Source organism: Triticum dicoccoides, chromosome 2B (assembly GCF_002162155.2).
Source record: "Triticum dicoccoides isolate Atlit2015 ecotype Zavitan chromosome 2B, WEW_v2.0, whole genome shotgun sequence".
NCBI lineage: Eukaryota > Viridiplantae > Streptophyta > Magnoliopsida > Poales > Poaceae > Triticum > Triticum dicoccoides.
Genome location: NC_041383.1, coordinates 407,586,194 through 407,598,592, shown reverse-complemented (window position 1 = coordinate 407,598,592; position 12,399 = coordinate 407,586,194).

Below are 12,399 nucleotides of genomic sequence, written 5' to 3'. Positions count from 1 at the left end.
TTGTCGATCACAGTCTGGATTCGTGTACGTCATGAACAGAGGGGCAGTGAGATGGATGAGTTCCAAGCAAGATACGGTGGCCGATTCTACCACAGAAGTCGAATACATTGCGGCTTGTGAAGCTGCAAAGGAAGGTGTTTGGATCCGGCATTTTCTGGATGATCTTGGTATTTTCCCAGCCTTAGTAAAACTGTTGGACCTTTATTGTGATAATTCTGGTGCCATCGCACAAGCCAAGGAGCCGAGGAATCACCACAAGGTCAGACACATAGATCAGAAATATCACCTGATATGAAAGATCGTAAAGAATGGTGATGTAGACTTATGCAAAATTCACACGGATGCAAATGTTGTAGATCTGTTGACTAAGCCGCTTCCGCAACCCAAGCATGAGGGGCACGCTAGAGCTATGGGCATTCATTGTCTATTTGATTGACTCTAGTGCAAGTGGGAGACTGTTGGAGATATGCCCTAGAGGCAATCCTGTATGATGATTTCCTATGTGTTTATGAATAAAGATAGTCCTTGGACATTATCAATCATGTGTATCAGCAAGTACGTGACTTGTTTGTGGGAATATGCATTGTATGATGACTTTCCCAAAAGGTCCCTAGTCGAAAGGGCTGTGTGGACGCGCAGCCGACTAGACTAGCATATGACACGGTCGATGGCTCGGTCTCACTAGCAATGGAGCATTGGATGCTAACAGGAAAATATGGACTTGGAAAGGTCTGCTCGGATTCAACGTAGCCGGATCCGAGTCGAGATAAGGTCTGAGTCGGACAGACCCAACTATGAGACACAACGATATGTCATCTGTGAGTCTCTAGTACAACATACGTTCTATGTCCTAAGACCTGAGCTGACACATGTACTCGGGATGGTGATAGACTTGCTTTGGGCCGACCAAACGCTACTCCGTGACTGGGTAGTTACAATGGTAGATTTCGGGTTTGTCGAGTCCCATGCTGCGAGACATGGTCAAGCAAGATGGGATTGGCCCCTCCGATCAGGAGAGACATACTCTCGGACCCTCGTGTGATCCGAGCAGGATAAGCATGGCCATGCGACAAGGATTATGAGATAATCCGGATAGTGGTCGATATCACTGGAATGAGAAAGAGGTCGGGTTAGCACAAGGATGATAATCTCGCCTTGAGCCTGACAACATATATCATGCGGCAAAGGGAACAGAAGTATGACACGTTGTACAAGTTCGCCTAACCAACTTTGTAGTCTGCTTGGTGGTCGGCACGCCTTGCTAGAGGCCGCTACCAACCGTGCAGGTCAGAGGTGATCCTAACTGTGTCCAAGCCGACTTGAACCTAAGGTTTCACGTGCTTATGGGAAGGAACCTACAAGGTCGGTTTGGAGGAAAGTGGTCGGATGTGATCCGAGCTAGACTTGGAACGCGACCGAGTAGACTTTGTGCTTTAAGGTCCGTGCAAGGCCCAAGTGTTGAGCCCGCGACGGATGCCTATCAATAGTGGAGGTGCAGCGCACTTATGAAGTTGATCGCTTCGGCGCTATCACTAGGGTTTGCATGTGTTGCGAATAGACACCTCCACTTGCTGCCGACTGTGTGATCGGACCTAGCAGTCTGCCACATGGTTTTCCTCCTACACGCGCGGATACCGTTAGAGGCGGTGCACTTGCACCGCTCCGGCGAACTTGTACGTGGGATCGGACGACCGACTGTTCGAGGCGGATCGGACAAGGAGGAGACGATCCATGCGGACGGGCTGCCCCAACTCTTCTTCCGCTACACAGCCCTGCGCATCTAGTGGTAACGAACTATGATCCATCTCCCGTAGCATGTTTCAGGTTGTTCTATGCGTATCCGCATGTGCAGGCCTCCTGAGCTGCCAGAATGCTTCGCAGATGATGCTGGTGAGTGGCAGGCGAGTTCGGTAGGCCGAAAGGCATGTGAACGTAGCTGTGCGGCGGACCCTCGCAAGGTCCCACGCGCTAAGGCCAGAAGCGCTCCTGAGACGCGGCTCAGTTGAGCCCTGGGTAGTCGATGCAGACGCGCAGCCTGCCATCCTCGCCTGGATGGGGAGCTACGTCGGACAGATGGCGATCGCTGCGTATGACTCTTGATTCCTGCAGCTCCTGAGTGGTCTTGGTGATGAACTCCTGAGGGTTGGGCTCTCCTTTCCCCGTGCCTTCCTGAGGGAAACGTGCCGTAAAGCACGCCTCCAAGTGGTGCCCGAGTGCCTCCCTCATTTATCTTGGCAAAGTTTGAGGCCCTCCAAAAGAGAGCCCCCGAGCCCTGCCCGAGGAGGGCGCCGGGCACGCCTTCCTATGTGATGGAGGGAGGCGCCCCTTGCACGGGCGCGGATCCTGATGCGACACCTCCGGAGATGCCAACCTCCTGAGGCCTTGAGCTGGGCGATGTCTTCTTCTTCTTGGGAACTACCTCAGTTGGGTTCTCGCCCCTGCTGTCTAGATCCTCGATCGATGCAGCTTGGAAGGCGCGCTCGAGGGAGCACACCGCATCCTTCTCTTTGGAGGGGACTGTGATGATTCCGCCACTTCCCGGCATATTGAGGACATTGTAGCCATGGTGGGTCACTGCCATGAACTTGGCCAGGGCTGGATACCCGAGGATGGCATTGTATGGCAGGCGAATGTGGGCAATGTCAAAGTCGATGAGCTCGGTGCGGTAGTTCTTGCGCTGCCCGAAAGTGACAGGAAGGCGTACCTGCCCTATTGGAGTGGTGGAGCCATCAGTAACTCTTGAGAAAGGCCTGGTTGGCTGAAGTTGATCATATGGCACTTGAAGGTTGTGGAACGTCTCAACGGACAGAACGTTGAGTCCTGCGCCGCCATCAATGAGGGTCCTGGTAACTTGCACATTGCTGATGACTAGGGAACAAAGCTTTGGGAGGACGCCGGCTGTGGCCGCACACTTGAGTTGATTTGCTGAGCTGAAAGTGATGGCGCACATGGACCACCTGAGCGGGCGCGTGGCAACGAGCCTGGGGAGGACTGCATTCACCTCACGAGCAAACTTCTTGAAGATGCGCTAAGAGGCTGGGTCCTAGGCACCGCCCAGGATGCAAGCGATAGCACGTGGCTCCTGGAAGCCCCCAGCCCCCTCGTCCTGGTGGTGGTCATCATTCCTTCTTGGTGGTGGTGGCAGGGGAGGAAGGCCCGTGTTGCCCTGCGGGCGATCCTCGCGAGGGTGATCCCTCCAAGCCCCCTCGCGAGGCTGGTCCTGCCAGCGATCCTCGCGAGGTCGATCACGCCACTCCTGGCGAGGGCCTCGGTCGTCCCATCATCCTACACCTCTTCCTCCTCCTCGGCCGTAGCACCGGTCGCTGCGCTCGGGGCGTCGACCGATGCGTCCTTCTCGAACAGCTCTGAGATCCTGGCATTCGTTCGTGTTGTGGGTCTAGAGGTTGTGGTAGGCGCAGAATCGGTTGCCCTTGGACGACTCTGGCTGGTCCCTGTCGTGATTTGTGCCTGGTTCTGCCGCGAGTACAGCTGCTCCTTTGTACTTCACGTCCTTGGCCTTGGCTTTCTTCCCTTCTGGGTCAGCAGCTGGAAGCTCGAGGAGGGAGAGGCGCCCCTCCTCAGCTCGCGCGCACTTGGTTGCTAGGTTGAACAGCTCCAGAGATGTGCACAGATCCTCGTGGATGGCAAGCTCCACATTCATCTTGACGTCGTGGACGCCATCGAAGAACGCTGAGATGATGGCCTCCTCAGTCACCTTGGGAATCTTGAGGCGAGCGCTGTTGAAGCACTGGATGTACTTCTGAAGGGTCTCTCCAGGCTACTGCATGATGCGGTGCAGGTCACCCATGACCGGAGGACGGTCGCGAGTTCCCTAGAAGTTGGCGATGAAACGATTGTTCATCTTGTCCCAAGAGGAGATCGAGCCGGGAGGCAGGTGCGGGCACCAGCCTTGAGCGCCATGGGAAACCATTTCGCCATGACCTTTTCTCCTCCATTGGCCGCCTCGATGCCCAGCTCATAGAGCTGCAGGAACTCCGCGGGGTCGGTAGTGCCGTCGTAACGAGGAGGCATGTCCGACTTGAACTTGCCTGGCCAGGCGACGCTGCATAGCTCGGTGGTGAAGGCATGACAGCCAGCCGTGCCCACCGGAGCCTTTTGCAGACGCGGGGCTTGCTCTTGATGGTTCCCGCGTGCCGCCGCCAGGGGCAACACGGGGTCTTGACATGCCGGTGCAGGGATGCGGTCTTGCCGTGCTGGAGCAGGGAGCACACAAGTGCCTTCTTGAGGCCGAGGGATTTCTTGGCAGCTTCTTTCTTGTCGAGCGGGCGCTGGACGCGGTGGGTCTCGTCCAACGGCCACGCACCTTGGAGCCAAGGTGCCTTCTTGGGGAGGAGGTGGCGGAGGCACCCCCTGAGCCGCATCGCCCATGTAGGACGGAGGGTGAGGCAGCGAGAGGGACGGTGCAGGAGAGCCCCCTGCGGTGCTGACGAGCTCGGTGAGGCGAGCAAGCCACTCCTGGTAGAGGTCGTCGACGGGGCGGTAGTGCAGGATCTCACATGCGAGGAGCAACGCGACCTGCGCGTCCGTGGAGGCGCGACGAGCATGAGACGACGAACCAGCTGGGGTTAATGACGGAGTGGCGGGGCGGCCTTCCCGCCGCATCGAGGGATGCAACGATGATGCTTGCTGCTTGTTCCCCGCCGGGCCGGTGGTGGCAGGCGACGAAGAACGATGAGTAGGCCCACCGACTGGGGCCGTCTGGGTGACGCGGGCGGCGAGAGCAGCCCATCGCTCGGTGCAAGCTCGGCGAGCGTCTGCCAAGGATGTGATGAAGCGATGGAACGCAAAACCATGGAAAGAAGATTTCGGCGCACCCCCTACCTGGCGCGCCAAATGTTGGATATCGGGGGTGCGCATGAAGATCTTCTACCTACCGATTCATGCCCCAAAACCTCTCCGCGATTCTAAGCTAGCATGATGAACAACACAAGGGACACGAGGTTTATACTGGTTCGGGCCACCGTTGTGCTGTAATACCCTACTCCTGTGTGCGGTGTGGTGGATTGCCTCTGGGGCTGATGATGAATAGTACAGAGGAAGAACAGCCTCACGAGGGGTGTTCTTGTGGTGGTGTGCTTGGAGAGGAACTTATCCATATCTGTTGGTTCTCGATCCGATCCTCCTTTCTACTGTGGTGGCTATCTCTATTTATAGAGGCCCTGGTCCTCTTCCCAAATGTTGAGCGGGAAGGGAGCCAACAACGGCCATTTTGAAAGGGGACAACCAGTACAAGCTATCCTAACTAAAGGTGGTCTTCGACTGCCAAAGGCACTGATGATGGCGCCGTCTTGGGCTCCACGGTGACCTCCGTCCTGCCACTCTAGTGGCCTTGCTCTTGTGCACCGATATGGAAACCTTTGCTTTATTCCTTGGTACTCCGCGCCCGTGCTTGCCCCCTTTGCACCAAAGAGGAAACAAGGACACTGCATAGGCTGGCGCCCACCTGGCGCCCGCCTGGTCTTGATCGTCATGGCTTGCGTCATGAGCACCTCGTGAGGTACCCCTTTCCTTGATCTCTTCGCCTCCTCGTGAGCCTGCCTGGAGAGGCCGCCCCTGAGGAGGCCTTCTGTTGTCCGCCCCGCGAGGCTTGGCCCCTCGCGAGGATCTTGAACTTGGGTTCATGAAGACGGGTCGTACTGGGCCACTGCTGAGCCATGTTGCAAGCCGCAGGCAGGCAAGTCTGGGGACCCCCGTTCCCAGAACGCCGACAAATTGCCATCCCCGATATTGCACCTTCACACGTCAAGTACGTCTAGTAGTTGGCTCATAAAATTGGGGTGCTGCTAGGTGTCCTTGAACTGAAGGGTTCGTGTCGGACACGGACATGCACTGCATCAGGTTAAGTTGACAAGGCTATCAAAATGGTTTTGGGCCTTGTGGCAAAGAAGGTTGGGAGCCGGGGTATAAGATACCTTCCCGACCGACAGGAGTCATATAGAGATACGATTAGCAAAGAGTTGCTTACCGGATAGGTATGTTGGCTACCAGTGATGCTAAAGCTCACTATTCGCATGCGCTAGTCGGATCCTGAATCACTTACAGTTTGCGGAGGGATGCTGACTTTAGTGGGAGTATTTCTATTTAGGCTTGAATTACTCTACATAAACACATTGCGTAGTGATTGCATGTTTTCTTTTGTAGATCAATGGCACCACCTGCTCAACCCAACTTTGCATTGAAATCAATTCTGGAAAAGGATAAACTGAATGGAACAAACTTTACCACCTGGTATAGAAATCTGAGAATTGTTCTCAAGCATGATAAAAAGGAACTTGTTCTAGAGGATCCACTTCTAGAGGAACCTGCCGATAATGCTAATGCTACAACTAAGAATGCCTACCAGAAACTCGTTGATGAATCAACGGAGATCAGTTGTCTGATGCTGGCTTGTATGGAGCCCGATTTGCAATAGCATTTTGAAAATGTTGAGGCTTACGATATGATTAAGAGTCTCAAGAGCATGTTTCAGACACATGCTAGGACCGAAAGGTTCAACGTCTGGCGATCCTTGATGGATTGCAAGCTGAAGGAAGGTGATCCACTGAGCCCACATGTGATCAAGATGATCGGATATGTGCAAGCTTTGGATCGGCTGGGCTTCCCGCTCTTGGATTAGCTTGCTATAGATGCAGTTCTGGGTTCTCTTCCGCTCAGCTATGCGACGTTCATCTCGAACTATCATACGCATGGCATGGATAATAAGCTCACTGAATTGCATGGGATGCTCAAAGTGGCAGAGAAGGATATTAAGAAAGGCATGCATCAAGTGTTGACTGTACAGAAATGGAGATGAGCGCTCCCCCCTCCTTGCGCCGGCGGCCACTCCGGCCCCGGCGGCCACCAAACTCCTACCAGTGGTCACTCGGGCCCTTGTAACCACCCTCACCTCTAGATGGCAGCATTTGATCTCAACTTCGATCGTGGGAAGCAGTTTCAAATGGAGATGCGGACCAAGTTTGGCCATCCGGTGGTGTTCTCTCCTCGCTTCCATCACAAGGAGTTCACCATGGTGGTCTCGTTTTGCCGTGCATCTGTCAAGCTGGACGTGCACACGGTTAGTATCTCGCTTCTTGCCATGTTTGGTGGTTACGCTCAAGGTTTCCACATCCGTCTTCTTTGAGATCGATCTTACAAGTTCTCAGTAGCTTCAAAGTCAGTGGGCTTTGAGATTTATAATGCGGGTAGAATCAAGGAAAAAGAATTTGAGGTTGTTTTTAACCTATGGAACTTTGGTGGCCCGAACCGGTGCTGTGAAGAAGCTCTATACTATGATGAGCTTGACAAAGAATGGACTTTGGTTGGTAGGGATGGCAGGGCCATTGTGCCTCACTCCGGTGATCATCGGAGTTACTCCAAGGTGGTTAGAGCCGGTAGATCGGTTTTCAAGTGGTTATCGGGTCTCAATCATCAGGGCAATTCTTAGAGCATTAATCAAAATTCAACTCTACATAATTCCGCCCCGGTGAGGCCACAATTGGCGCACAATGAAGTGCAACGTACCGTTGCACGCCATAATGTGGTTTGTCATGCATGCAGGGCCAACGGACACTTTGCTCGTTTTTGCACCACCCCAAACCTGACTGGGCTTTGGCCTTTTATCCCTTATAGTACTTTCCCGAGCCCACCTGATCATGCTTGGGCCGATGGCCAGGTTGAGTCTTGGTTCAATTGTATTGGGCCGACGGCACAGATTAGGCAGGTCACATTATTTAAGGAGCTGGTCAAGGATTTATTCCAAAACATTCAGCCGAGACCGTCGCTTGCCTCCTCGCATTCCACTCCGCCTGCCCACTCTGTCTTCTCCAACGCTGCCACCTCCACCTCCGCCCTCGCCTCGGCAAACTCGCTGGCGCTGCCATTCTTGTTAGAGAGGGCTCTGGTCGCCTCCTTGCCAGAGCCGAGCGAGATGGCCAACATGCCCATCGATCCTCAGCCATTCGTCCCGCATGGTTTTCAAGTTCAGGTGATTCCGGGAAGAACTGGGGTTTCTCGCTCCATTATGCCTCATCGTCCTAAGCGGCACGAGGACTGGGCAATTGCAAGTATTCACCCCCATCCAGATGAGGTATTTTTTCCAAATGTTCGTGATGTTCTGCAAGAGTTTCTTCAAGAAGATGCTCAAGTTGGATTCAGAGAAATTCAGCCTTGCCCATTCAGAGAGGCGTACGTGCAGTTCAGACATGTCAGAGATCGGGACAGGCTCGTCCAGCAGGGGCCGCATGTGTTCAGTGATGTCTTTATCTCCTTTACCAAGCACAATGAAGGTAGAAATTGGCGCATGGTTCACTTCAATAGGATCTGTTGGTTGTTATTTGTAGGAGTTCCGTTTGATTTTTGTAACACTGACGATATTGCGTCTGCTATTTCCACATGGGGAAGATCATTAGTTGGGAGAAAGAAGATGCAATAAAGGGCAAAATTCTAGTTAAAGCCAGAGTGACAGAGCTAGATGAGATTCTGTCACGACCGGTTTTCCGGGTAATAAATTTCCAGAAAAGACCGTCGTGCTCATCAGCCCCAGGATTACTGTTAGCTGATGAGGCTCCAACTTGATACAGAAATTCCAAGCAACATACAAAATATGCAGTACAAGACCATTCTGGCCTGTGAGTACAACAAATGGTTTCTAGTGGTTGATGGCGGAAGCGGTTTGTGGATCATCAGTGTCTATGGGACTCCAATTCCCACAGGAACAGCTGACCAGGTTAACTCCTATCTTCGCGAGGCTGCTATCTCCATTGCTTAGGTTCCGGGGCTGTCATCGCGTCACTCCTCTCCGTGCAAGAAAATCTGGCCAAGACAATAGCCAGGGACAAGCCAGTGAGTACTTTGAATGTACTCGCAAACATTATTAACACAGGTATAATATAACCATGATGTGCTGAAAATATTTATGCTCATGACGTCAGTCACAAAAGATAAATAAAACTCTGATGCATGCAAGCAAGTTATTTATAACCATGCAATTACATAGTAGTATTAAAATATATGAAACAAATAACAAGCAATGCCACAGTCGGGCGTCTTGGCGACACCACATAAAGGGCTTTAAAAGAAATGCCACAGTCGGGCGTCTGAGCGACACCAGATAAAGGGCTTTAAAAGAAATGCCACAGTCGGGCGTCTGAGCGACACCACATAAAGGGCTTTAAAAGAAATGCCACAGTCGGGCGTCTGAGCGACACTGCATAAAGGGCTTTAAAATAAATGCCACAGTCGGGCGTCTGAGCGACACCGCATAAAGGGCTTTAAAATAAACAATCATAGTGAATATCCCGGAGGTAGAACCATCCCGGAGATACTCGATAATAACAATAATATCACGGGTTAGTCAACAATAATAATAATCGTAATTATCACAAGTCACCAGTAGTATTCCAGTTCAGGTTTAACAGTTATCACCTCCGAAGACCGACACTAAGACCGACACTTGACCCGTCCCAGACTGTAATCCTTAACCATGGACACGGCTATTCGAATAGGTTTTAATCTCTACAGAGGGTGTACTCTTTACCCACGAGTAACGGATTTCCTTTAGTCCATCGGGACTAATTCCGCTTACGGTCTTTTAAATGAAAACACACCTGACTTGCACACACCAGCTTAACTTACCGGTGTCTGGAATCACCCACGGCACCCGTTAAGCAAAACTCTAAGTGGGGAGGCTACAACCTCGATTAGCATGGGATCAAAAAATTTATACCGCGCACAAAACTGGGGGAGCTACCCCCTCGGCTACAACCGAAACACCCATGCCCCCTGACCGGATGACTGGCTTTAATCCATGGCCATGGTACCCTCATCCCGGCCCCTCTGTACGGTGTGTGCTAGAAAGGGGTTGACAAATTACTGAACCGTACCCTACCTGTGGCAGGGACAAGTGGTAGCACGAAACAAGTGTGGGGGTTGCTGGAACAAGACTCGATCTACGGTCGACTCAGGAGGTTTATAGTTTCCTGCATAACATGTATAACAAATATACTTCAACCAATCCAATCAACACTCATTATATCTTACTATGCCATACCGGACATACCCGTCCCGACGGAGGCCGGCGACAAGCTCACACCTACCCAAGGCAGAGGCTTTCCCGGATTCCTTTCCGGCATGCATGCAAGACACATGAGGATGATTATCATCATAAGTGTGTTTATTTCCAACAGCATGGAAATCACTATTATGCACTCATGCATATGATCATATCACATGAAATAACAAGTCCTTCGAAATGCGGTGGTGTTAAAAATGTATCAATGATCACACCAAAATATTATGCCGGGATTCAGAATGCTTGCCTTCAATGTGTGGTAAGTCAGGGTGTACTTCAAAACTTCTGAAAGTTTCTCCTCTCTTCAAAAATCCTATTTTAGCAATATAAAGAATTAACACACAAAATAAAAACAGAACCAAAAGTTATTTTTATTTTTTTAAATAAATCTTAAAATAAACTAGACAATATTTGAGAGAGGTAGGAAAAAGAATTAATTCATTTGGAGTTATATTTAAAAAGATAAAGCCAGTCAAAGATTTAGTCAAAATCTATTTTTTAAAATAAAAATAGAAAAGAAAACGTTTCAGACTGGAATACGTTTTCGGAGCGGAGGAAACGTACTTCGTGGTTTTACGCTTTCACTTAACACGCGTGGCGGCGGGGTGGGTCGCTGACAGTGGGCCCGCCTGGCCCACTGGTCAGGTTTGACCAGTCGCCGCGCCCCTTCTCCCTCCTCTGCCCGAGCGAGGCGGGGCTCCGACGATCGTCGCCGGCGAAGGGAGGCTCCTCGAGGGCATCCGAGGCCAGGGATGGATCCACCTCTCCTAGGCGGTCCTCCCGGTGGTCGACTGGCCGGCGGGGACGGAGGGGTTCGTCGGCGGCGAGCTCCGCGGCGGAGGGAGCTTCGGTGATGGAGTGGTTTTGGGGTGAATGTGGTTCCCGATCAAAATCAAGTGGGGGTTTGGGTTCCTGGAGGGGAGGAGGTGTTCTTGGCGAAGATAATTGGGAGGGAGAGGCCCTGGTGGCGCTGGGAGAGCTGGGGCCATGGCGGCGGCCGCTGCTGCCGGAGGTGGGGAAGACGACCTCCTCAGGTCGATTGGCTGCAATGGGGAGACTGGGGGAGTGTACTGAGGCCGCCTGCGAACGGAACGTGCTCGGGGGCCTCCTTAAATAGGCGTTCGGGGTCGGTTCCGACGGTGGCCGCGGATAAGGTCGCCGGCGACCGTCTTTCTGTAGCCGCGGGGCGTCGTGGCGACGACGAGAGCTAGCGGACAAGGTTGAGGATGAGCTTGGGCTGTGCCAAGGGCCAGGTGGCGAGCCGGGGTGGCTTGGGCGGTGCTAAACGGAGCAGGGGCTATCGAGCGGCGGCGGCGGCTAGCTCTTGGCCTGCCGGGCGCGGCGAGGGCTGCTTGGCGCGTTGCTGCGAGGAGGGGAGCGCGTGGCGTGGTGCTGCAGAGCGGGCCAAAGCCGTGGGGGCCAGCGTGTCGGCTCGGGCGCGCGGCTGCAATACGCGCGCTCTGGGCGCGTCCAGAGCATGCACTGAAGGTGTTCGGCGTAATGTCGTGGCATGCTACAGGTCACCGGTGAGTCTGGCAAGCCACAGAACTAGGTTATAGGTAGAGGGAAACTCAAGGGACAAGTTGGTTTGGTCATGTGGTCAAGTTCACAATGTAGGCTTCAGATCATGCCAATTCGGTCCATGCACTCTAGGTGTTTGTCAAAATGCCAAAGGCACCTAGGCTATTCTTGGAGGGGCCAAATCTTCCAGGTTAGTGTCTCTTTGGACGCAAGAGGGAGTGGTGAAGTTAGTTTGCATAAAGGAGACACTTGCTAGTGCAAGTTTTGCAAAACTTCAATTCTGTACAGAAAGCAAAAGGCATTGTTGCAAGCACTTAGAATCATCCAATGGGTCCACTCTCCTGGACTTAGGGGTTTAGTAGGGTGGTCTACAAGTAGGAAAAGGAATCATAGCAAAAGGAGCAAGTTAAAGTATAGTTGTAGTACAAAACCTCAAGTTGGACCAGAATGGAAATGAGGATGATTCACTCAAATTTTTCAAATAACATAGCTGGGTTTTTGCATAAAGCTGAATAATATGCTTCTACTGACATCCCATAATTTTGGTGGAGGCTAGAAAGAATTATTTAAAAGGGTTGTAGTGCAAGGTTGCTCACTGGACCAGAGAAGAAAATTGGGTGTAGAGCTCAAAATATTTCAAGAATAAGAGATATTTTTGTATAAAAGTGATTCAAAAACATCACATGACATCTCCAAATTTTGGTTGGATTTTTAGATAAATATATCAAATGGTTGTAGTTCAAATATGGCCATATAACCCTGAAAAACTATTTTTCAAGAAAATAAAGATCAAGCAGATTAATTATGTA